The sequence below is a fragment of the Mus musculus genome, chromosome 6 (assembly GCF_000001635.26).
Source record: "Mus musculus strain C57BL/6J chromosome 6, GRCm38.p6 C57BL/6J".
Classification (NCBI taxonomy): Eukaryota; Metazoa; Chordata; class Mammalia; order Rodentia; family Muridae; genus Mus; species Mus musculus.
In genome coordinates, this window is record NC_000072.6 from 3,175,675 (window position 1) to 3,201,502 (window position 25,828).

At 44.0% G+C, this 25,828-nt stretch overlaps 1 long non-coding RNA gene and 1 pseudogene across 1 annotated transcript; both read left to right on the forward strand.

The window, feature by feature from the left end:
- The first annotated feature begins 7,441 nt into the window (after positions 1-7,441).
- Positions 7,442-22,837, forward strand: LOC115490388. Its single transcript, XR_003956382.1, has 3 exons — positions 7,442-7,964; positions 21,260-21,489; positions 21,869-22,837. It is a non-coding gene; the product is annotated as an uncharacterized LOC115490388 (long non-coding RNA).
- Gm19064 (predicted gene, 19064) lies at positions 21,232-21,955 on the forward strand (annotated as a pseudogene).
- Positions 22,838-25,828: the final 2,991 nt, after the last annotated feature.

Genomic DNA, 25,828 nt, shown 5'->3' on the forward strand with positions numbered 1-25,828 from the left:
CCCTTGATATAAAAGAGCTGGCCTCTCAAGGATCCAGTGAACATGACCTAACAACTTACAAGAAAACTATGCACAGACTCTCATATCACAGCTGGACGAGGCAAACCAGGAGGAGGAAGAGGGTCTTAAGTGCATCCAAGAGGGTCAGAGATGCCCTCACTGCCACAGTGGTCTGTCCTTTTAGAACACTAAGCTACACAACCATAAAATACATGCAGAGTATCTAACTCAGACCCAGATAGTGAGTCCACTTGAGTCCAGTCCATTGGCTCTGTAGGCCTTCTTTCTGGTAAAATTTTTTACTGTTCCATATGCTGCTTGTATCTCTATAGGCATCTCCTTCATTAGAGTGGAAAATTATCTTCTCTGATTTTGTTGAAAATATTTTCTAGGCCTTTGAACTAGGGTTCTTCTCCTTTTCTTGCTATTATTCATAGGTTTGGTCTCTTCATGATATCCCAGCTTCCTGTTGTTTTGTATCAGGGATGTTTGGAATTCAACATTTCTGATGGATACATTTCATTGTAACTTCAGTCCTGTGATTCTCTTTTCCATCTCTTGTATTTTATAGGGGATGCTTGCATCTGTAGTTCCTGTTTTCTTACCTAGATATTCCATTTCCAGAATTTCTCCATTTTGTGTCTTCCTAAGTTCAATGTCTTCAAATGCTTAAAAGTACTAATGTTTTAAAGAAGTCACCAGGTGTTTTTCCTACATGATTTATGGTCATATGGGGTCTGTGAATGTGCCAGCAATTCCTATGCACTTGGGACACTAGCACACGCGTGCATGTTCAGCAGAGGTCTGGGCTTCTGTGACTGCCTTATTGCTTCTCTGGTGTCTCCTAGTGTGGTCCAAGTGAAGGTACATATTTTGAATTCTGAATAATTTTTACCTAAACGTGACCTGGGTATGAAAATTATCAAAAAGCTGAGCAGGGGCCAGGTGTGGTGCCTACTTTTAATCCCATCACTGGAGTTCAAGGGCTGAGCCATAAGTTTTCTGTAAGTTTGAAGCCAGCCTGATGTCTATATAGTGGGTTCTTGAGCAGCCAGAGCTACGTAGTTAGACCCTGTATCGGTTATTTTCCTATGGCTGGGATGAAACACCATGACCAAGGCAACCTACAGAAGAAGGAGTTTATTTGGGCTTATGATCCAGAGGGATAGAGTCCATGGCAGAGAACAGAGGTAGCAGACGTGGCAGACATGGTGGCTACAGCAGGAGCTGAGAGTTCGCACCCTGAACCACAAGCACAGAACAGAGAGCTAACTTGAAATGGCATGGTCTTTACATTCTCAAAAGCTTATCTCCAGTGACATACTTCCTCAAACAAGGCCACACCTCCTAAGTCTCCTAAAACAGTTCTACCAGCTAGGGATCAAACTAGGTGTGTGTGTGTGTGTGTGTGTGTGTGTGTGTGTGTGTGTGTGTATGTGTTTTAGGGGCAGGGGGTGACCAGTATATACTGGATGGATTTTTAAAAAAATCATTCATTCATCCACTGCAGATAAAATAAGGCTGAGTCAGGTTTTTTAGATTATTCTTGATGTTATTGCTGTTGTTGGTGGGTTTTTTGTTTTTTGGTTTTTTTTTTTTTTTTTTTTTGAGAAATACTAATTGCTGGCTTTCAGTCTCACGGTTTCTGGTTTTCATTACTTGTTTTCTTTAACTGAGGCAAGATGCTGTCTTCTGTACTCCACAGCCTGAAGGTTAAACTAGTGTGCTTAGGGCTAAGGTACTGACGGCACCAAGGAGGTACCAGATGAGGGTTAGACAAGGGTCTTTGAGCTAGAAGCCTGCTGCACTGAGCCCTGAGGGATGAGCATGGAGGCTCTTGGGGCCGGGGCTGATGCCTCCACGCTTTGGAAAGGGTTCCTTTCCTTCCTATGGATCCTGAGTAAACATTTAAATCGACTCTTAAAAATCCCTTAAAATAAACTCTAAAGGAAAACACAGCACAGCAAGATTCCAGAGAAGCCCAGTCAAAGTTTATTTTTACTCCCACCTTAAAGGCCCCCAGGGAAAGAAAGGAGGTTTAACAAAGACTGCTCACCCAGGCCAAGCTGGTGGATAGGTGGGAAAGTCTGTAAGCTGGGATGTGGAGGGAAGAAAGGCAGACAGGACGGATGTCTGTCTGTCTGTCTGAGTTGTTCAGGAAGAAGCACACAGCCTGGTAGGTGGTAGGTACACATGCATTTGAAAGACACAACTGGAGACAAGGGCAAGCCATCCCAATATCAGCCAAACCCAGGCTGGCAGCAAGAGGAGCTGGGCTTCCTAACTGAAGACGTCTATTGTGTGGGAGTGGCTGGCATCTAGGATTCCAGGCCTGGCTGGGGTTAAGGAGTGAGAAGATTCCCAGAATTGAACCCAACAGAAAAGGCCAGACTCCAAGAGTGAAGGAAACAAGAAATCAGCCTCTGGGGAATTCCAGAAGTTAAAAAAGAGCTCATGGGAGCTCTGGAGGAGATGGGTGTTCTAGAGCCTAGAATGGGGCAATGCTGGGGCAGTGCAGCCAGAGACCAGGACTGCAAAGCTTCTCTTTAAAATAACTAGAATGGGCCTCTCTTCCTTAGAAAATAATGGGGTTTTTATGGGTGTTGCCAGAGTAAGAAAAAATGCAGAGCCAATTAAAAAAAAATTCTAGTTCAGAATAAACAACTCAAAATAGACTTGCCAATTGGGGCATGTGTGTGTGTAGGCCAAAGTGGAGTCTGTTATATTAAAGAGCATGAAAAGACTTAGGTTTTATTAGGACAGAGAAGGCCATGTGTTGTTTTGAAAGGAATCTCTGTATTGGGTGGTCAAAGCTAGCAAGCACTGATTGTCCAGTGGCAGCAGTTAAGCATAAGAACAAAGTCACGGCCATCGTCAGTTGCAATGTAAAGTTATGCCAGCTGTTTCATTGGCTTGGGCTGAAAAGATATTCCCTGAAGCAGGCAGCTGGGACCTAAGAGGCTTCTTGGCTCCATTTTAATAGACCGTGCCAGGAAAGATTCCATTTTTGTGTGCAAGTTTTCATAGTAGAAACTTTCCATTGTCCAGGAATGCTTAAGGAGCCAAGAATAAGAACCTCTGTTGGGTCGAGGCAGATATACCTTGAAATGGGTCGGTTTCATTTGGTTTGATCTGGATTGTTGTTTGATTGGTTTTAAAATAGGATCTCACTCTGTAGCACAATCTAGTCTAGAACTCATTATGTAGCCCATACTTGCTTTAAACTTGTAATCCTCCTGCCTCAGCCTCCCAAGTGTTAAGAACACAGGCATCAGCCACTATACTCAACTGGAGATAGCATACACTCAGTCCTCAATGAGCCACTTGTGGCTAACACTGTGGGTGTAGAATTACCTAAAATCTGTGACCAAAAGGATTTCAAAGGTTGATAAGATGGCCTCTGAGAGACACACAGATCTGGAAAACATCTGTATCTATCCCTCAGTCCCTATCATTTAGTCCTAGTGACTAAAGAGGTAGAGGCTGCCTTTCTCCCCTAAATAGCCCTTCTTAATACTCTGTTGCTGGCCTCCCAGACACCTCCACTGGGTCTGTATCCCATGCTTAGAGCCGGTCAGGCCTCCACCAATCTCTGTAAATGAATTATTTATTCTAGTTTGCCCATATATAAGACACAACAGCCCGGTGTTTTATTTACAGGCTGTAAGCCTCGACTGGGCAGGCTCTATGCACTTCTCCACTCTATCCAAACCATATGCCCCCTGTTACTTGCTGTTTGAGTCTTGTCCAGGCTGTTTCCATTCCATCAGTCTCTCCTCAGGGTGCACTTCTATCAGCCACTTGCTCCTGGTCCAGGTGGGAAAAAGAGGGAATTTCAAGAACTTATGCCAAATCTATGTCTTACAGATGTTTCTAAAACAATATGATATGATCACTGGGGAGGGTCCAGCTTCCCACTCCCAAAGAACAGACTTCAAGTAAACAGTGAGGAAGCTCTGCTTGCTCTCTTCCCCCAACACAGTCCAGTTTACAAACAGCTTCCTCCTTACCTCAGTTCACCATAATAGAAATGCCAGGGCCTCTACTGATATCTCACAATCAGCCACTTTTCAAGGCCTGCAGATTCTGCTTGTAAACTCTCTTGTCTACCACACCCCTCTGTGTGAGGGAACCCTCTCTCTCATCGTCTAATGCTATCTCCATCCAGGCCTGGTCCCTGCAATAATTACAGAGAGTGAACCCTTTCTGTCACAACATGTGAAGGAATGGGCACACGTGATAATCTCTGCCTTCTATTCTGTGACCAAACTTCAAGTTTTCAGGGAGTCCTGCCAGAGTAGCTGTCCAGATATCCTTGTCTTTTATCCACAAACATTTAATTCTTTTAATAAAGTGCCATTTCTGTACCAGAAACAAGGTTGTCTCTGAACCTCCCTGCCGGTTTACTTCCCAACCCAGAAGGTGCGTCTGCACTTTGACCTCGTCTCTATATGCTACACCATTCACCTTGGTACAGGCTGGGCCTACCTCCCACGGGGTTTGCACAATGGTACCACCCGATTGCTATATCTTTAATCCTCTGCATCACAGTCCCCCCCAATGTGGTTAATGTTTTCTAATTCCCAAAACGGCACCATGTAGACAGGGTGGAAATCCCATTCCTTCTTGAAGTCTATTCCCGGTAGAAACCGTTCCTTTTTATTTACATGGTGACCTCTGTACCCTGCAGACCTGACCCTGCCTCTCCCCTGCATCTCTCAATAGCTAACCATCATCTATACTATAGTTTCTATAAGGTCCAGTCGGAAGTCCAACATATTGTATGCAAGGACCTTGGGCTACCAATATCTGCCCTATTTCCAGCCCCATTGTTTTTCATTTTTCTGCCAACTCTCTTCAGCTAGACTGGGCTTCCTCTGGTTGCTGGAGTGTGCGTAAGTGATTTGCACTGGCTTGGCACCTGCTCACACACTGTTGTCTGGAATACAATGATCATATATACTGATCACACCCTGACAATCTCCCTCCTACTGATGATGATGATGACAGTGATGCTGATGTGAGAGAAAAATGAAGACATGATGAAGACAAAAGATGCTATACTAGTACAACAGAGTATGAATTAGAACTCCCCTCACCGAATAACAGGCCAAGGACGCACAGTTTGAAAGGTGCTATGCACCCTCATATGCTAAAGAAAGCCCACCCAAAAATTGGATTCCTCCACAGTTCAAAGTGTCACTATCATGATGAACCCAACCCTGTGCGCTATCCTCCCAGTTCCTGCAAGGCAGATTTTAATAAGTGAGATCACAGTGGCAAATGCAGAGGGAATTCCCACTCCCCTTCCAGCCTGCTTTCCCCATTCTTGCAAGACCCAAAGCAAACAAACCAAGAAGAGAGGAACTCTGGGATTCATGATTCTTGTAAGGAGACAAGCATCCCACTCTCAAGTCAGGCTCTACCCGAGAACAGAAGTCTACCAAGTCTACTTACTTTCTTGTAAGTGCTGTGATTATAGATATGTGGCACTGTACCAGGCTAACATATAAGTTTTTAAGGAACCTAATTCAGTCCATAACACTCTGCTCTTGAGACTTTTAAGTTCTCATATATATTTTTTGACAGTCCCCAAATTCTTATTCCACTTCACTATCAAATTATAAATCCAAAATCTTATCAAAATGTAGGTAGAAACTTATGAAGTCACAATCCTGTAATTCCAGCATATGATGGGAGCAGGAGAATTGCTTGTGTCTTGTTATTAGAGACACCACACACCCCCAGATGTGAAAGTAATAGAAAGTAAACCTACCAAAAACTTCAAAGAAAACAAAAAATAAAAAACCAAACGATTAAATGTCCTTAATCTTGAAAATCTGAAAAATCTCCAGAACTTCTTGAATACTACAATGCAGCAAAGAAAAACTTTCATACAGATGAAACTTTTGCATAAATTAAAAATATTTTAATTACCTTCACACTATCCATTTCCTTATGCAATAAACCTTTCTTCCAGAAAAAAAAAATGCCCTTTAAGATCCACTTAAAAGTTACAGTTCTATTAGTCTTTAAGGCACAGATGAGAAATGTCTTGATAAATATTCTAGGGGCTGGAGAGATGACTCAAGAGCAATGGCTGTTTTTCCAGAGACTTGGGTTCAATTCCCAGCACCCACACAGCAGCTCATGCCTATAACTCCTGTTTCAAGGGTTTCAAGGGTTTATACATAACACCAATACACATATAATTGAATTTTTTTTTAAAAAAAGAATGAGTTTTCGTGAATAAGTTACCTGGATGCCCAAGAAATGAAATCTCTTCATAAGCTCTCTTGGCAGGCGGTAAGTCACCTTGTTTGGCTGTACATTCTCTAAAGAATTTGTAGTCCTGTCCTGGTACTGAAGAGAGTGGAGTGTACAGCATGTACAAGTGCATGCTGGGAATGAAGTGAGGAAAGAACCTAGCCAGGATGAAATGAAATTGATGAATTAATGAAAAATAGTACCGAGAGAGTAAAATGTTAGTAGGATTATGAGGGAGCCTAAAATTATAACGGTAGGATGCAAATCTAAGTAAAATGATGAGTCTTAACTTTTGTCATCTCAAAGGCATTTTAAATTATCTTTATAAACCCTTGGAGACAGGGACTAAATATAATTCACACCACTCTTAGTTTTGGGGAGCAACTTTCATCTACATCCTTGAATAGCTGGTGTTTCACTCTTTGCATGGTCCTGACAAAAGAAAGTCTATTGAGGTTTAGCACAAAACAAGTCATCTGCAGCCTTGTGGCTTTGCCTTGGTGCTTGGTGCATTTGGCATATTGCTGGCACTGCCTGTGGACATTAGCTCCCGCCCATGCCCCAGCCCCAGGCACAATCCCTACATAAAAGTGATGCACCCTGTGCTCCCTGGACAACTCAATGGCCCAGAGCACTAAGTTCTGAGGCCCAGCCAGCGTGCCCTAGACAAAAGGTGCCTAAGGTCACTTCAGGAGGTGACAGGTAAAGGTCCCCGAGGGGGAGGGGAGACTCTACTGTCTGGGAAAGGGGTTCAGCTCCGTGCGGCTCGCAGTGCCTTCCTGAGCCCGACGGGGTCTCCACCGCCGATCCGCCTGCACCTGCAACCTCTCCAGGGCCGCCCTGGCCTCCTCTCCCCTGGACTACGGGCTCCGTGTGCGAGAAGCCGCGTTACAAGTGGACGCTCCGAAATGCGACTCTGCTTCTGTGCCGGGTTATCAAGGCTGCCACCGGCTTCCCACCCTACCCAGTAAAGTTCACTGCTGGTCGCATGCAACCGGAGGACTGCTGGAAGGACCAGTGAGCGCTGGGAGAGGAGGGTGCGAAGCCAGAGGCTGAGGGCGAAGCTCAAGGGCCCAGAGGGCAGAGCCCGGATGTGGAGAAATAGGCTGAGGGCGGGGCTTGGTGCGCGAGAGGCGGAGCCCAGAGGGGAGCAACAGTTATGAGGGCGGAACTTAGAAACGATGAAGGCTGTAGTAATTGGGCTGAGGGCGGGGCTTAGGAGCACAGAAAGTGGAGTCCAGGTGTAGAGCAATTAGATTGAGGGAGGGGCTTGGAGCATGAGAGGCGGAGTCCGAGTGTGGAGCAACAGGACGAGGGCAGAATTTAAGAGCGCAGAAGGCGGAGCCCCTGCGTGGGCCAGCAGTCTGAGACCGGTGCTTGTTGCTCGGGAGTGGTGCAACACCTGAGGGATAAACTTAACAAAGTTTGAGAGGAAGAGCCCGGGGTTCAGTGGTCAGCTTGGGGTGGGGTTTACAACTGCCAGACTCTGTCTGTGGCCAGTGCCCAAGCTAGTCGCTCTAGGCCATGGCAGGGAAGGGAGGAGCTGTGGGTGCTGTTTCCCAACTCCTCCAGGCAGGCGCTGAGCAAAGGGATCTATACCTACCCAGCGCACCACATTCCCACCCACCCAGCCGAGCTCCGGGAACTCGCGGAGGCTCAGGGGGTCAGAGTTGAAGTCCCTCAGTGGGATTTGGAAGGTGCGGATCCTAGTGTGGGAGGCGGATGGAGAGTTGGCTCCGAGGTTAAGAGCACCTGTTCTTGCAGAGGACCTGGGTTTCATTCTCAGCACCCACTTGGAGACTCACCTAGGGTGGAAGGGAATAGAGGTATCATGGGATGTTGCAGAGAGGTAGTGGGAAAACAGAGAGATATGGAGACCCTAACGTTTGTGGTGAGGCTAGGATGGTTCTGATGGGATATGTTGAAAATGATCTGTATGGGTCCAAGAAACAAATAACTTCACGTCGATGAGTTGTAAAATCCCTGAAAGTTTCAAACATTGGTGTTAAACTCCTCTAGTATATGTTAAAAGTGAGCTTTTGAATTCAGTCAGGAACTCCCAGTAGGGGGCGCTCTGTGCCCTAGTTAGGTGAAAGTGAGACTCAAAGATTTGTTGGGCCACAGTTTCTACTTTGAAAATTATCAGCTAGAAGCAGCTGATCATAATCATGTTCTGCTTTGAAGCATCTGCTTTACCCTCCACTAGAATTGATATTTTGTTTTTATCTTTTCGTTTTCTTGACTGGAAGGTTTTTTTGTTGTTACTGGTATTGTAAGTTGGCAGAGTGCTGGCTCCCCATCAGTGAGGTCCTGGATTCAGTACCAGCTTTGAAGAAAAACAGATGTACTTGAAAACTTGTTTTTGAACCTCGATATTGTTCATCTGGGTATATTTAAATATATGCTATATATTATACTTGGTATGGAAGAATACTTCAAAGAAAGAATAAGTCAGTTCTATCTTTTTGAACTTGCAAAGAAACCTAATAACCTATTTCACTTTTGCCTTATTCTAACTTCTTCTTAAACATACATGTCCTAGTTTCCTTTCTGTTGTTGTGATAAAACACTTTGACCAACATCAGCCTAGTGAAGAAAAGGTGTGTGTTTGGCTTACATGTTTAGGTCACATCCATGTTTGAATAAAGTCAGGGCAGGAAGAAGGAACCTGGAGGGAAGACCCGTGGAGGAAAGATGTTCCAGCCTGTTATTCGACGCGTTCTCACGACCGGCCAGGAAGAACACAACAACCAGAATCTTCTACGGCAAAGCTTTATTGCTTACATCTTATGGGGCCAGAGTGTAAGAAGCAAGAGAGAGAGAAAACGAAACCCCTTTCCTCTTTAAAGAGAACAACAATTGCCTCGGACGCATCACTCCCTGATTGGCTGCAGCCCATGGCCGAGCTGACGTTCACGGGAAAAACAGAGTACAAGTAGTCGTAAATACCCTTGGCTCATGCGCAGATTATTTGTTTACCAACTTAGAACACAGGATGTCAGCGCCATCTTGTGACGGCGAATGTGGGGGCGGCTTCCCACAGTTCCCCCTTTTCTATTAATAAGAGCAAATAGGCCACCCATATTAATGAGAGTGGAGATAGAGGTCAAATCCCCAGTGTGTAGGTAAAGGAACCATGTACAGGATTAGCTCTTAGGCTCACAGGCTTTTACCCAGAGCAACCCTGACCTGCTCCCGTGTCGTTTTGCCTGGGGGAAGGGAACTAGGACACTGAACCTTCATGAAAGATGACATGTCTCCCTAGAATAGGCTCATATATGCCGCAGAGCCTTTCCATTGCAGTGCTTAGCCTTGCAACTCTCTCGGGCTGCTGAAGCACACTCACTCTATCTCGTGCAATGAGTCTAGCCTCGTGAGATATAAGAGCTGAGTGGCCAGCGACCTATTGCCTAAGCATAGATAACCATATATCAGGGGAAGCTCCATGTTCTAGTCCTGCAAGCGCCTGGGCAATAACCACCTTGTCTCTCCTAGTTTGGGCCTTAAGCTTACAGACCAATCAAAGAAGCAACACTAATCCACAGCAAAGTGTATCTCCAAATAATATTAATCCCACCCAATTTTTTAAAGAAAGAAAATGCTGAGGAGATCCAATTGGGTAATCCTTTGGTCAGGGACAGGTCCAAGCGCGTGGAGTTGACCTGAAGTCTCAATTCTCGAAGGATCTGTTCAAATTCAGCCATCCAATTCTGTAACATATACTGAAAAAGACTTTTTGACAAATTAGCTGTCCTAGTAAATTTAACATACTGAATGGAAATAACACACAATCCCGGAAACTTTTGTTCACATCCCTGCTGAGTTATTTGTCATAATACATCTAGGTGTTTCTGGACAAGATCTATGAGTTGATTAACCAGCATGAGACCTCTCTGTATCTTGACATTAGCTGAGGCCTGTTCATCTATGACTGTAGTCACTGAGGCTGACAAAGTGTTAATGGTGTCAGTCATCTGGACCTGTCCAGACAGAACCAAGGCTGTCTGAATTAAGGCTAAACCCAGTTCCCAGTTAGTGGTAAAAAGCAGGAGAATACTTGAGCATTATACATCACCGTCATTGGGAGTGGAAATGTCGACATTATCCCCCAACGCTGCTCTCTCTTTATTATTGACGCCCTGGACATCACCAAGACGAGGGACATTAGTATTCCCTTGGTCAGTCTGGATTTTTCGGGTGAGTCTTTCTGGTACCCAAAATGGGTTGTCTTCATTCTGTGGGAAAACACAGATAGCTCCCCTGGATCTTATCAAGATAGGATCCGGGCCATACCATTTATTATCAAGAACATTTTTCCATTTAACCATCTCATTGGGCCTATCTGGCTCTGAACAATGACGTTCAGCCGCAGTATGGCCATGAGCATCAATATTTAAAAAATTGAGTGTAAAGAGTGCCAAAGACACCGACACTCTTGGTGCTCGGGGTACAGTCTCCTCAAAAGTTCCCCTCTTCTGTTTTATAAGATAGGCTTTGAGGGTGCGATGCGCACGCTCAACAATACCCTGTCCTTGAGGGTTGTACGGAAGTCCAGTCAGGTGGGTTACGTCCATCTGACGGCAGAACTGCTGGAATTTTTGAGACGTATAAGCTGGTCCATTATCAGTCTTAAGGAGTCTGGGTTTCCCCCAAGCACTCCATGCCTCAAGACAATGTTGAATCACATGTGAGGCTTTTTCTCCAGTTAACGGAGAAGCAAACATGATGCCAGAACATGTGTCAATGGACACATGGAGATATTGAAGTTTTCCAAAGGAAGAAACATGTGTAACATCCATTTGCCAGACCTGTAGAGGTCGAATACCGCGTGGGTTAATTCCCACATGAGGAACTGGCAAGAACTCACAGCAGCTTTGACATTGAGTAACAATGTCACGGGCTTCTTTTCTTGTCAAGGAGAAACGACTGCGTAATGTTTCAGCCGTCACATGAAAATTATTATGAAAATTTCTTGCAGCCTCTACCGGGGATGATAGGGCAGCAGCCACCACTTTAGTGGCCTTATCTGCCAAATCATTTCCCAGAGCCATGGGGCCAGGTAGGCCTGAATGGGCTCTAACATGAGTAATATAAACAGGAGATCTTCTAGATAACAAAACTAATTGTATCTGCTGAAAAATATTGGCAACTCTACTGGAAGGCTTAATCACTCCAGCCACTTCTAAAAGATTTACTGCATTTACCACATAACAGGAATCTGACACAATATTAAGGGGTTCTAAAAAGGTATTTAAAACTTCTAAGACCACTAAACATTCTACCACTTGCGGTGAATTTTCATTATATTGTTTGGATACCACTTTACCATTAGCCACATAGGCACCTATGCCAGTTTTTGATCCATCAGTATATACCACAATCCCATTTTTAAGTGGGTTTCTTACTGTTATTTGTGGAAACACAACAGATTGATTTTGGGCAAACTGTAAGATTGGATGTTTTGGATAATGGTTATCTATTTTTCCTGAAAAGGAGGTAACTAAAACTGCCCAATCATTAGATGCGGCTGCCAAGGTTTGAACCTGTGCAGCGGTATAAGGTACAATTAAAAGATATGGACTTTGCCCAAAGTGGGTGATTGCTGCTTTTAGGCCTTTAAGGGCAAGCTGTGCAATTGCATCAGGATACCAATCTATTATTTTAGCTGGGGATACGTTTGGATGGATCCACAACAATGGCCCATTTTGCCACAAAACTGCAGTTGGCAATTGTGCTGTCTTAAAGACACACAAACTGAAAGGCTGCGAATCCTCAATACGTTGTAATTGTGCATTCTGTAAGGCCTTTTCCACTTTTTGTAAGGCCTGGTTAGCAGCTAGAGTAAGAGTCCTAGGGGAGGAGATATGAGGATCTCCTTCTAAAATACTAAACAAAGGCCTTAACTCAGCGGAAGGAATCTTTAAAAAAGGTCTGAGCCAATTAATATCTCCCAACAGCTTTTGAAAATCATTTAAGGTATGGAGGTGATCTCTTCTTATCTCTACCTTTTGGGGCACAATCTTATCTGGGGACACCACAGAGCCCAAGAATTGTCCTGTATCAGAAATTTGGACCTTTTCTGTGGCTATCTGTAAACCCCACTGACTTAAAGTTTTAAGTAGAAAAGGATATGCCTTTTGTAGCATGGTAAGGTCTTTATGGCACAGGAGGATGTCATCCATGTAAAGGAGCAAAATTAAAGAGGGGAATTGTTCCCTCACTGGCAAAAGAGCTTCTTGTACATAAAGTTGACACATAGTAGGACTATTGGACATTCCCTGTGGTAAGACCTTCCATTGATACCTCTTATCAGGTTCCATGTGATTAATAGAGGGGATGGTAAAGGCAAATCTGGGCCTATCCCTTGGACACAAAGGTATAGAAAAGAAACAATCTTTAATATCTATAATAATTAAATTCCAGCCACGTGGTAAGGCGGAAAGTACAGGGAGACCCCTCTGTACTGGGCCAAATAAGTTCATTTGCTCATTAATGGCTCTGAGGTCATGGAGCAGTCTCCACTTTCCTGACTTTTTCTTAATTACAAAAATTGGAGTATTCCAAGGTGAGGTAGAGGGTTCAATATGGCCTAGTTTTAATTGTTCCTCTACCAGTTGAATCACAGCTTCTAGTTTTTCAGAGGATAGGTGCCATTGAGGAACCCACACTGGGTCCCCTGTTTTCCATGGTATGGGTCGTGCTGCCCCAATGGCCGCTAAGGAAAAACCCAGACCCTGTCTGTCTTGGTTTCCATTAGGTGAGATGGGCTCTATCCTTCCCTGTTCTTGATGTCCTAACCCTTTTCCTTCTTTATAACCCATCTTTGCCATGATATTTTTTGCCTTAGCTGAATACCCTCCTGATGGGGCGTTTTCATTGGACAAAATAAGGCCCAAATGCTGCATAATATCCCTTCCCCAGAGGTTAACCGGGAGTGGGAGCACATAAGGTATGAATTTCCCTTGCTGCCCTTCAGAGGATTCCCACGTCAAGGCAACGGAGCTTATAGTGGGACATGATTGATATCCTAGGCCCTGTAATGAATGAGATGACTCTGTGGTGGGCCATGCTTTGGGCCACCAATGTGTAGAAATTATACTTTTATCTGCTCCGGTATCAAGGATGCCTTCAAACTCTTTTCCATTAATCTTAAGGCGGAGCTTAGGTCTATCATTTAAAGATACAACCAAATAGGCAGAATCATTTCCTGAGGAGCCCATTTTCTTTATCTCAGGTCCTGCAGATTTCTCCCTGGTATTATCAGGGAGGAGCAGCAGCTGAGCTATCCTATCTCCTTTACTAATAGAAAAAACGCCTTTAGGGCTTGAGCACAGGACCTGTATTTCAGGGGAATGTTGACAATCCATAACTCCAGGGTGGACTACTAAGCCCTGCAAGGTGAGTGAACCTCGGCCGAGAATAAGGCCCATGGTTCCCGGGGGCAAGGATGGTATAGGCTCCACCGGCACCGGCTGAATACTCATTTGAGGCATTAATAGGAAGTCGGAGGCGGCACGCAGGTCCACCCTTGTGGGTCTTCCTGGGTCGCCTCTCTGACTGCTTCCTGGGTCCTGACAAACCGGTTCCCATATCTTTGAGGGCCCTGGGACCGAGGGCCCGATGACCCGTTTTTTGGCACATCAGTTGATTGACTATCAGGTGGGGGAAGGACTCTGCCCCTTATATCCCTCACAGAGCGACACTGGTCAGCTCTATGATAACCCTTGCCACACTTAGAGCAAAGAGTGAGAGTCCCTCCCTGTTTATCTGGAGCTCTGCAATCTTTCTTAAAATGCCCAGGCTTTCCGCAATTAAAACATGTCCTCTGATTATTTCTGCTCATGGAGCGGTTCTGAGATTGAAGGATGGCAGCCGCTAAACCTGCATTGCTGAGAGGTCCCCCAAGCTCTCGACAGACCCTGAGCCAGTCTTGTAAGCCTTTGTTCTTTCTTGGGGCTATGGCCGCTCGGCACTCCTTTGTGGCTTGCTCGTAGATTAGCTGTTCTATGAGAGGCGCAGCTTGCTCTGACTCTCCAAAAATACGCTCTGCTGCCTCTGTCATTCTGGCCACAAAATCTGAGAAAGATTCCTGAGGTCCCTGGATTATTTTTGTTAACTGACCAGTGGTTTCACCTGCTCGAGAGAGCGCCTTCCAGGCCCTAATAGCCGTGGAAGAAATCTGGGCATAAGCTCCCCAATGGTAGTTTGTCTGATCAGCAGAATAAGCTCCCTGACCCGTTAACAAGTCAAAAGTCCAATCTCTCTGCTCTGGAGTCAAAGCAGCTGCGTTTGCTCGGGCCTGCGCCTGTGCAGCTTCGTGCCAAAGCGCTTTCCATTCCATATATTTGCCCATACTAGGGAGAGCGGCTTTTACAACCGTTTGCCAGTCGGCAGGAGTTAGTGCCATGCCAGCGAGCCTGTCTAACTGCGCCAAGGTAAAATTAGCATTGGTTCCGTATTTACGAACCGACTCGGCAATTTCCTTAATCTGTACGTATTCTACCGGAGCGTGGACACGCCCACCCTCGGCTCCTTCAAAGACCGGAAATGCCTGTTGTATTTTCTTTTGTTCCTCTCGGGGAATGAATGAGTCTGCGCACTGCCTCTCTGCGCACTGCCTCTCTGCGCACTGCCTCTCTGCGCATCTCTCTGCGCACTGCCTCTCTGCGCATCTCTCTGCGCACTGCCTCTCTGCACATCTCTCTGCGCACTGCTGACGCACTACGCAGGGCGGGGGCTCCGCATAGGGCGGACCTTGAAACCGACTGCCGGGAGGTTGAACAGTACGCTGACTTTCGCCAGCCGCTTTTGGCTTTTTTCTTGACCAATTAGCTGGCTGGTAATGGGCTGCTTCTTCCTCCCAGTCTGTTTCCTCAGAGGAGGATTCTTCACTTGCTTCAGAGCTACTAAGAGCTGGCTTCCTGAGCTCATCTAGTGACGAGTATCTCCTAGAGACCTCCGCTAATCGATCTTTTTTCTTCTCCCTTTTTCCTCTTTTTCTTCTAATCTCTCTCCAGGTATTCCTACCTAACCTTAACTTTTCCTCGGGTTCAAGACCCTTGGAAAGGCCTGTATACTTATTTTGTGTACCATACTTCCTCTTTGTTCCTACTCTTTCTTCCCGCTTTACTTCTGATAGCTTGTCCTGAATTTCCTCTAGAATTTTCAGCCCTATCTTAATCACCTGATAGCATGTGAAAAAGAACAAAAGGGCTCCTAACACCAGAAAAAATTCAAGGCCAAACATACTCACTGGTACTCTCGTTCCCCAGCTGAAAAGTTCTGAATTCATACAGTTGAATCCTTCTTAACAGTCTGCTTTACGGGAACCTTTATCACCGTCGTTCCCCAGCTGATGAGTTCTGAATTCGGCAGTTGAATCCTTCTCAACAGTCTGTGTTACGGGAACCTTTATAAACGTGATCCGCAGTTCTGGTTCCGGAATGAGGGATCTTCCCTGCGCCAGTCCGGAGTTTTTTCTCGTCCCGGGTTTCGGCACCAATTGTTATTCGACGCGTTCTCACGACCGGCCAGGAAGAACACAACAACCAGAATCTTCTACGGCAAAGCTTTATTGCTTACATCTTATGGGGCCAGAGTGTAAGAAGCAAGAGAGAGAGAAAACGAAACCCCTTTCCTCTTTAAAGAGAACAACAATTGCCTCGGACGCATCACTCCCTGATTGGCTGCAGCCCATGGCCGAGCTGACGTTCACGGGAAAAACAGAGTACAAGTAGTCGTAAATACCCTTGGCTCATGCGCAGATTATTTGTTTACCAACTTAGAACACAGGATGTCAGCGCCATCTTGTGACGGCGAATGTGGGGGCGGCTTCCCACACCAGCCATGCTCAGTTAGTTTCCTTGTTCAGCCCAGGACCACCTGCCCAGGGAATAGTGCCACCCACAATGGGCTAAGCTCTCCTGTATCAATTAAGATAATGAAGACAAGCTCTCAGATACGTGCCCACAGCCCAGCTTTATACAGCTAATTACTCAGTTGAGACCCCCTTTTTTTGAGGTCCTCTAGGCAGTGTTGGGTTCACAGTTAATAATTATTTTCTAGAAAAATAATCCTTTTTTTTCCATTGTGTCAAATATGGGTGTTTCAGGCCTGACTGGTCCATTAAGAATGTTGCATCAGGAGATATAAACAAGAAGAATCAGGACTGAATAAACTGCTGTTAGAAGGAAAAAAAAAAAAAAAAAAAGAATGTTGCATCATTGGGCATGTTAGAGCTCACCTTAATACTATAACACATGAGGCAAAGGTAAAGGGATTTCTATGAGTTTGAGGCAAGCCTGGGCTACATAGCAAGTTTCAGTACAACCTGGAGTACATAGAGAGACCCTGTATCAAAGAAAAAGAAAGAAAGAAAGAAAGAAAGAAAGAAAGAAAGAAAGAAAGAAAGAAAGAAGAAAGAAAAGAAAAGAAAAGAAAAGAAAAGAAAGAAAAGAAAAGAAAAGAAAAGAAAAGAAAAGAAAAGAAAAGAAAAGAAAAGAAAAGAAAAGAAAAGGATGAATGAGCATTGATTTGAAAGAAAATGGGACCCATAGGCTCATAGGGAGTAAGTAGCACTATTAGGAAGTGTGACCTTATTGGAGGAAATGTGTCACTCTGGACAGGCTCTGAGGTTTAAGATGCTCAAAGCCAGGCCTAGTGTGGTACTCATTTCCTCTGGCCTGCTGATCCAGATATAGAACTCTTAGCTTTTCCCCCAGCATCATGTCTGTCTGCATACCACCATGCTTCCTGCCATGATGATAATGGATTAAACCTCTGAATTGTAAGCCAGACCCAATGAAATGTTTTCCTTTATAAGAGTTGCCGTATTCATGGTGTGTGTTCATGATAAAAGAAACCCTAAGACAGAAGAATGGAAAGAAGGAAGGAAGGAAAAAAGGAAGGAAATTACAAGACTAACGCATTCCTTCCTTCAATAGCATTTTGAATCTAAAACTAGTAGTCATTTCTATAAAAAAATTTCTATAACATTTCAGTATCTAACACTAAGATTTTATTTTAAGCCTCTTTGCAATGTCTTGTATTTTGAAATATTATAGGAATACATGTCAATTTGAAATAAGCCATTTCGATTATCACCCATATAAAAATCAGAATATTGTATGTTGTGCCTGATGGCATGTGCCTTTAGTCCCATCATTCAAGAGGAAAATAAGGCACACAGATCTCTGTGAATTCTGAGCTACATAGCAAATTTCAGGCCAGCCAGGGCTGAAGAGTGAGGCCCTGTGTCAGAAAAACCAAACACGCACATTTCATAATATACCACCTGTTTCTCTTTATGGGAAGTGTAGTTATTGTGGGGTTTTTTCCTGTTTTCCTGAAAAAAAAAGTTGACTCTCAACCACTAAATTGTTTTATGGCACGTTTTATTGTAAAAATCAGTATTAAAGTGTAGTCCTGGAGCGCTAGCACCCCAGAAGCAGAAGCAGGAAGATCACAGCAAGTTCAAAGCCAATCCCAACAAGTCTCAAGTCAGCCAGAGTTACATAGAAACAAACAAGAGTCTCTAATGTTATATAACAGGGTGTTTTCCTATGGCCTAAGAATTATCAAGTTGAATAAAATGTAGTTAGAATGTTTAGAGTGGCAGGAGCCCACTTAATGGGAAGATATATAACTTTGCAACCAAAATACTAACACAAACTAAGCGGTACTTGGGAGATTGCTGGGAGATCCCCTAGAGTTAGAGCTGCTGGCTGCTGCAGCAGAGAGTGAAATCACACAAGATGATTGGATAGTAACAGAGCCTGCTGGAGAAACACACCAAGCCAGAGAAAATGGTTCTCTCCGAGTACCTTAGGGGCAAACTGAGTGGGCAGCCCTAAGGCTTCGGGGCATGTGCTGAATGTGAGTGCTGGGAACTGGAGCCAGGTTCAACTGGAAGTGGGTAAGCTTTGCTGGATTCCCTGAGGAGAAGGCTTCAGGGTATGCGCTGAACGTGAGTGCTGGGAACTGGAGCCGGGTTCAACTGGAAGTGGGTAAGCATTGCTGGATTCCCTGAGGAGAAGGCTGAGGGGATGCATGCCTGTTGGCGCAGTAACCAAGCTGACGGTTTTCCATTTCTTGCTGAAGGCTGGATGTCTGTTTCAGCTCCTTTTATCTATGGATAATCACTTATGAACCAACACAGCTTTGATGTAACGACAGTTCTCTGTTTACAGTAATTCCATTATGAAATATACACATTTCAGGGCTGCAGAGTGGTTCAAGGGTTAAGAACCCTGGCTGCTCTTCCAGAGGATCCATGTTCAATTCCCAGCACTCACATGGCAGCTCAGAGCTGTCTATATCTGCAGTTCCAGAAGATCTGACACCCTCACACAGACAAAACATCATTGCATATGAAATAAAAATAAACAAGTTTTTAAAGAAAAAACTCAGCAAAGTGGTCATGGTTCACTGCTTTAATCCCAGCACTCAGGAGAAAGAGTCTGGCAGATCTCTGAGTTAGAGGCCAGCCTGGTCTACATAACTGTTCCAGAACATCCAGGGCTACATAAAGACACCCTGTCTCAAAACAAAAACAAAAAAAAAAAAAAACAAAAAAAAAATCAAATCCTCTAAAATACACATTTCAGAAAAAAAAATAGGCTATGGGTATCCTTTGTAGATTGTTATTTTCACTGTTTCATTTTAGACCCTGTATGATCAGTGGCTTTCCATAGATGGTATATGTGTGGGGTAGGCTGGGAAGACCATAAAGTTAAAAACCAGGTAGAAATCTCTTTCTCCATCAAAGAAAGACTTCAGAGACCAGATAAAGTACAGAATTTGGGTGAAGATTGTTACAGGACCAAGGTTCCCACCCCAAGGGTGGATCAGGTTTCTTTTTGGTAGGGGACTGTGTTTTAAGCTAGGGCTTCTACATGGATCATTGGCTGTCTTGGAACTTTTCTGTAGATGAGGCTGGCTTTGAATGTATAGAGACCTGCCTGCTTCTGTCTCCCAAGTATTGGGATTAAAAATTTGCAACTCCCTCCACCTGCCTGTTTCAGGTTTCCTGAAGGACTTGCAGCTCAACTTATGGGAAAACGTTAATGGGGAAAATTGTGAGTTAAGTGAGGAAAGATGGGAAATCCAAGGATGGGTTTGAGATTTTCCAGAATAGGGTTTAGTTCCCTTTTCTACACTGATGGGGTCAGGATGCTGATGTGCCATGGTGTCAAGTGTAAATTTGATGGAACTGCAAATTTTAAAGGCAAAGAATATGCACATAGAATTTTAATAAAGCAGAGAAGGATTGACAGTCACCTTGGTCAGCCTTGCTAGTCCCAGCCAAGTCTTAGTGGTCGAACTGTAATATGCTAACTACACCAGCCTCTGGTCTAACTGTTATATACTAAATATACCAGCCTCTCTTATAACTGTAATATGCTAACTACACGAGCCTCTGATCTAACTGTAATATACTAAATACATCAGCCTCTGGTCTATCTATAATATACTAACTACCCCAGGCTCCGTTCTAACTATAATATGCTAACTACCACAGCTTCTGGTCCAACAATAATATGTTAACTACCACAGCCTCTGATCTAACTATAAAATGCTAACTACACCAGCCTTTTGTCTAACTATAGTATAATAACTGCACCAACCTCTGATCTAACTGTGATATGCTAACTACATCAATCTCTGGTCTAACTGTAATATAGTAACTTCACAAGCCTCTGGTCGACTTACAGTTCACTCATGTCAGTTTGGTATTTTGATTTCAATAAACATACAGTAACGTCGTTCTAAATGTCAGATAGTGACATAAACTCTCAGAAGGCTGATCTGAGTATGCACATTCCTTGTAGACAAAGCAAGTCTGGTGCCGGAGGGTATCGGTTTCAGGCTATTACTGCTTGGGAGTTAGAGTGTACAAACCTTGAACCCAGATCTGACTTGGATGTAAGAATTTTCAAAGCAGGCAGATTTTAAATCAGGACAAATCTCAAGGAAAGCTGCTGCATAATGGTTTTGACAGGCTCCTCTGATATCCTAGTGTGCTAGCTGCAGTAAACATAGCATTTAAGGCATGTTTGCATCAGCGAGATCTGCTGCAGACCTTGCTTTATTCCCAAGGAGCCCATACAGTGTGAATGGCATATCCTCGGGGGAGCACTGCAGAGAGTATTGATCTGTGTAAGCAAGCAGAAGATTGTACTCACTTTTCTGTATTTGAAAGCATGTTTGTGTCCTAATCAGGGAGCAGAGATCATATTTTGGCAAAGTTGTTTGACCAAGCACAAGACAGATAATAAAAAGTCATTTGCAGAGTCGTTTTTGTAATAGTTGTTCCTCATTGCAAAGGAATAGATATCTACAGTAGAACATTTTCATTACATGGAGTAAAACTGCACAAAAATGTACAGTTAAGGGTGAATACTGCTGAGCCATCTCCTCTGAGCCTGTTTCATATTTTTTTAATTTATTTGTGTTTTTAATGTTTCTGGTGTTTTCTCGCTCTATGTGTTTATGCACAGAATCCAGAAGAGCGCATCAGATCCTCATTGGCTGGGGTTAAGACAGTTGTGAGTGAGCACGTAGGTGCTGGGAACTGAACCAGGATCCTCCGGAAGAGCAGCAACCCTTAACTGCTAGGCCATCTCTGCAGCCTGGGTTTTGTTTTTTTGTTTTGTTGTTTTGTCCTGGGTGCTGTGATTAGAGGCAGAGGCCACCATGTCCTGCTTTAAAATAAGCTCTTTTTCAAGACATGTAATTGTTCCCTCTTTGAGGTTTCATCTTGCTTTTTGCTTCTAAAGATTTATTTGTTTTTATCTCATGTGTGTGGCCTGAGTTTGTTTGTTTGCCTTGTACATTGAACCTGTAGCTCACTGACTGACTAGGTTGTATGACCATAACTCTGCTTCCCAGTCCTGGGACTCCACTCAGTGCTGCCATGTCTGGCTTCTCAAAGAGATTCCAAGCTTCTTCAAGCATGCCAATCATAACAGTAACATCATGTCTTCTCTTGCAGGCCCACTTGGCTCTTCCAAAGACTGCATTGCCTTTACTGGAAGGCCAGCTACATCGATGGCGCACCACATGAACATGATGAGTCGTCCTGTGAAGGAACCGAGCCATCTGCAATACAACTGCTGTTTGGAAACTTCATCTTCTTACTGAGCTTGACTGTCTGCTACATGCTCCCTGTGGAGTGGAACATCCACAAACATTTTAAAGGAATAGCTTTGTGTCCCACCAAAGGTACCCATCCCTGGGTCTCTTTGCACAGACGATGCTATTAATACCATTGCAGTCTTTGGTTTCAATGGAGAGGCTCTCAGGGACTTACCCTGGGAATAGAGACATCAGCAGATTTCCAGATGTTTCTTGGTTATTGGAATACTCTGACAGATTTTTAGCTGTCAGGTCCTTCAGTCCAGCAATCCAGATGTTCTTTCTCTGCCATTTGCCATGGGGTATAGCCAGGATCTTAACTACTAGACACCTCTAGTACTCTAATAGAGTGTTAATGGCATTGGCAACACAGGGTATGAGAAATAACCTCAATTTAAGTTATTTTGTGGCATCAGAACACAGTGCCATTTATGCTTTCTGTAAAAATATCCTTTGTATCTTCCAGCTCCTGGCACTACTGACTTTGGATCTGTGGGGAGTATTTGGATCAAGAGCAGTATTGTTGCAGATTGAAAACTCAGGGAGACGCACACACATGTACTCCAGGTTAGCTTCAGACTTCTGTGTTCCTGAGGATTGCTTTAACTTGTGATCTCCCTGGCCCTGCCTCCCCAGGGCTGGATTTGTAGAAATGCACAACCATGCCTGGTTCATGTGTGCTGAGGACCAATCCCAGGGCTCTATGCATGCTGGGTAAGCATGTTACCTCTAGGCTATATCCCCGGTCCCTTAGCTCAGCATTTTCAAGTGCATTCTTTAAAAATGGTTTAAAAATGGGAGGGAGGTGTTAGAGAGTTGGCTCTACAGTTAAGATCTCTTGTAGCTCTTGCACAGGACCCAGGTTTGGTTCCCAGAATCTGGGGACCAGATGGCAGCTACCCATAATTCCAGTTCCAAGGGATCCAGCCCCCTCTTCTGACCTCTGAGGGTAGCAGTCATCCAAGTGGTACACAGACACACATGCAGCCAAAACACTTCTACACAGAAAATAAATCTACAGATGGTTTTAAGTGTTTGATAACACGTATCTGTGTATAGGTTGACAAGCTTTGCTTTGTTCTGGTTTTATTTATATTTTCCCATGCTTATAGACTATTTACATATTACTCATCAATTGTGTATTTTTGTTCATTGTCTCGGGGAAGGGAAGGTCTTAGCATTTTACTGAGTTTTATGAGATCTCCATCCTCACTGTATGACAATAGAGATTTTTCAGTCACAATTGCTATGAATTTTGATATTGTCTGCATTTTAATTGCATGCCTTTTGGGGTTTTGGGGGTTATTGTTTTTTAATTTTCAAGACAGGGTCTTCCTGTGTAGCTCTTGCTGCCCTGAAACTCACTCTGTACAACAGGCTGGCCTCAAAGTCTGACTTGCCTACAACTCCTGGGAATAAAGGTGTTTGCCACCACTCCTGGCTTAGGGCTTGTCTTTAGATACACATCAATTTTAAATTTCTAAGCAGCACCAAATATACCACTCTCTCTTCTTTGTAATTTCTGATCCATTTTTCTGCTTTAGACGCTCTTTTTTTATTATTAGATATTCTCTTTATATACATTTCAAATGCTATCTCGAAAATTTCCTATACCTTCCCTCCGCCCTGCTCCCCTACCCACCCACTCCCACTTCTTGGCCCTGGCGTTCCCAGGTACTGGGGTATATAAAGTTTGCAATATTAAGGGGCCTCTTTTCCCAGTGATGGCTGACTAGGCCATCTTCTGCTACATATGCAGCTAGAGATACAAGCTCTGGGGGTACTGGTTAGTTCATATTTTTACTCCACCTATAGGCTTGCAGACTCCTTCAGCTCCTTGGGTGCTTTCTCTAGCTTCTCCATTGGGTGCCCTGTCTTCCATCTTATACATGATTGTGAGCATCCACTTCTGTATTTGACAGGCACTGGCATAGCCTCATACGAGACAGCTATAACAGGGTCCCTTCAGCAAAATCTTTCTGGCATATGGAATAGTATCTGGGTTTGGTGGCTGATTATGGGATAGATCCCCAGGTGGGGTAGTCTCTGGATAGTCCATCGTTTCGTCTGAGCTCCAAACTTTGTCTCTGTAACTTCATTCATGGGTATTTTGTTCCCTATTCTAAGGAGGAATGAAGTATCCACCCATTGGTCTTCCCTCTTCTTGATTTTCTTGTGTTTTGCAAATTGTATCTTGGGTGTTCTATGTTTCTGGGCTAATATCCACTTATCAATGAGTGCATATCTAATGACTTCTTTTGTGATTGGGTTACCTCACTAAGAATGATATCCTCCAGATACATCCATTTGTCCAAGAATTTCATAAATCCATTATTTTTAATAGCTGAGTAGTAATCCATTGTGTAGATGTACCACATTTTCTGTATCCATTCTTCTGTTGAGGGACATCTGGGTTCTTTCCAGCTTCTGGCTATTATAAATAAGGCTGCTATGAACATAGTGGAGCATGTGTTCTTATTACCAGTTGGAACTTCTTGTGAGTATATGCCCAGAAGAGGTATTGCTGGATCTTCCGGTAGTATTATGTCCAATTTTCTGAGGAACCTCCAGACTGATTTCCGGAGTGGTTGTAAAAGCTTGCAATCCCACCAGCAGTGGAGGAGTGTTCCTCTTTCTCCATATCCTCACCAGCATCTGCTGTCACCTGAATTTTTGATCTTAGCCATTCTGACTGGTGTGAGGTGGAATCTCAGGGTTGTTTTGATTTGCATTTCCCTGATGATTAAAGATGTTGAACATTTTTTCAGGTTCTTCTCAGCCATTCGGTATTCCTCAGGTGAGAATTCTTTGTCTACCTCTGAACCCCATTTTTAATGGGGTTATTTGTATTTCTGGAGTCCAGCTTCTTGAGCTCTTTGTATATATTGGATATTAGTCCTCTATCAGATTTAGGATTGGTAAAAATCCTTTCCCAATCTGTTGGTGGCCTTTTTGTCTTATTGACTGTGTCTTTTGCCTTACAGAAGCTTTTCTTTTTTTCTTTTTTTTTTTTTTTCCATCTGTTAATGTGAATGGAACCATGCAATATGTATCTTTTTTTGGCCTGGCTAGTTTCAACAAGCATAATTAACTAATTTGGGGTTTATTTATGTTTTTGCAAATAGCCATCATTCAGTCCTTATTGCTACTCACTAGCGAATTGTGTTCACATTGATAGGCATTTGGGTTATATCTTATTTTGACTATTAAAACAAAGCTGTTCTGGGTACTCATGCACAAATCTTTGTAAAGATGCATGTTTTCATCTCTTCCATAAGTAGATAGAAATGAAATAAATGACTGTCACATGGCCAGCTCATGTTTGACTTTTTAAGAAGCTACAAATGTTCTCAAAGTGAATTGTGTCATTGTTACCTTCTTCTCATTCATGGGTGTGCCCACTGTGTAATACAGTTTCAGAGAGGTCTATTGCACAATAGCTGCCAAATCCAGTCAGCCTCTTATGACCGGTGGAATGATCTCACTGCTATTAATTTGCATTTCCCTAATACCTAGTGATGCCAAACATCTATTCATGTAGAGTTGGGTTTTGCCATTTGTATATTTTATTTTTTTTAAAAAAATACTATTTTATATGTATATGTGTTTATCTCTATGTAGTATGGGCATGTGAGTGCCCACAGAGGTCAGAAGAGGCCACCAGATCCCCAGAAGTTATAGGCAGTTTTGAGCCCCCCGTGGCGGCGACGACCCATTCGAACGTCTGCCCTATCAACTTTCGATGGTAGTCGCCGTGCCTACCATGGTGACCATGGGTGACGGGGAATCAGGGTTCGATTCCGGAGAGGGAGCCTGAGAAACGGCTACCACATCCAAGGAAGGCAGCAGGCGCGCAAATTACCCACTCCCGACCCGGGGAGGTAGTGACGAAAAATAACAATACAGGACTCTTTGGAGGCCCTGTAATTGGAATGAGTCCACTTTAAATCCTTTAACGAGGATCCATTGGAGGGCAAGTCTGGTGCCAGCAGCCGCGGTAATTCCAGCTCCAATAGCGTATATTAAAGTTGCTGCAGTTAAAAAGCTCGTAGTTGGATCTTGGGAGCAGGCAGGCGGTCCGCCGCGAGGCGAGTCACCGCCCGTCCCCGCCCCTTGCCTCTCGGCGCCCCCTCGATGCTCTTAGCTGAGTGTCCCGCGGGGCCCGAAGCGTTTACTTTGAAAAAATTAGAGTGTTCAAAGCAGGCCCGAGCCGCCTGGATACTGCAGCTAGGAATAATGGAATAGGACCGTGGTTCTATTTTGTTGGTTTTCGGAACTGAGGCCATGATTAAGAGGGACGGCCGGGGGCATTCGTATTGCGCCGCTAGAGGTGAAATTCTTGGACCGGCGTAAGACGGACCAGAGCGAAAGCATTTGCCAAGAATGTTTTCATTAATCAAGAACGAAAGTCGGAGGTTCGAAGACG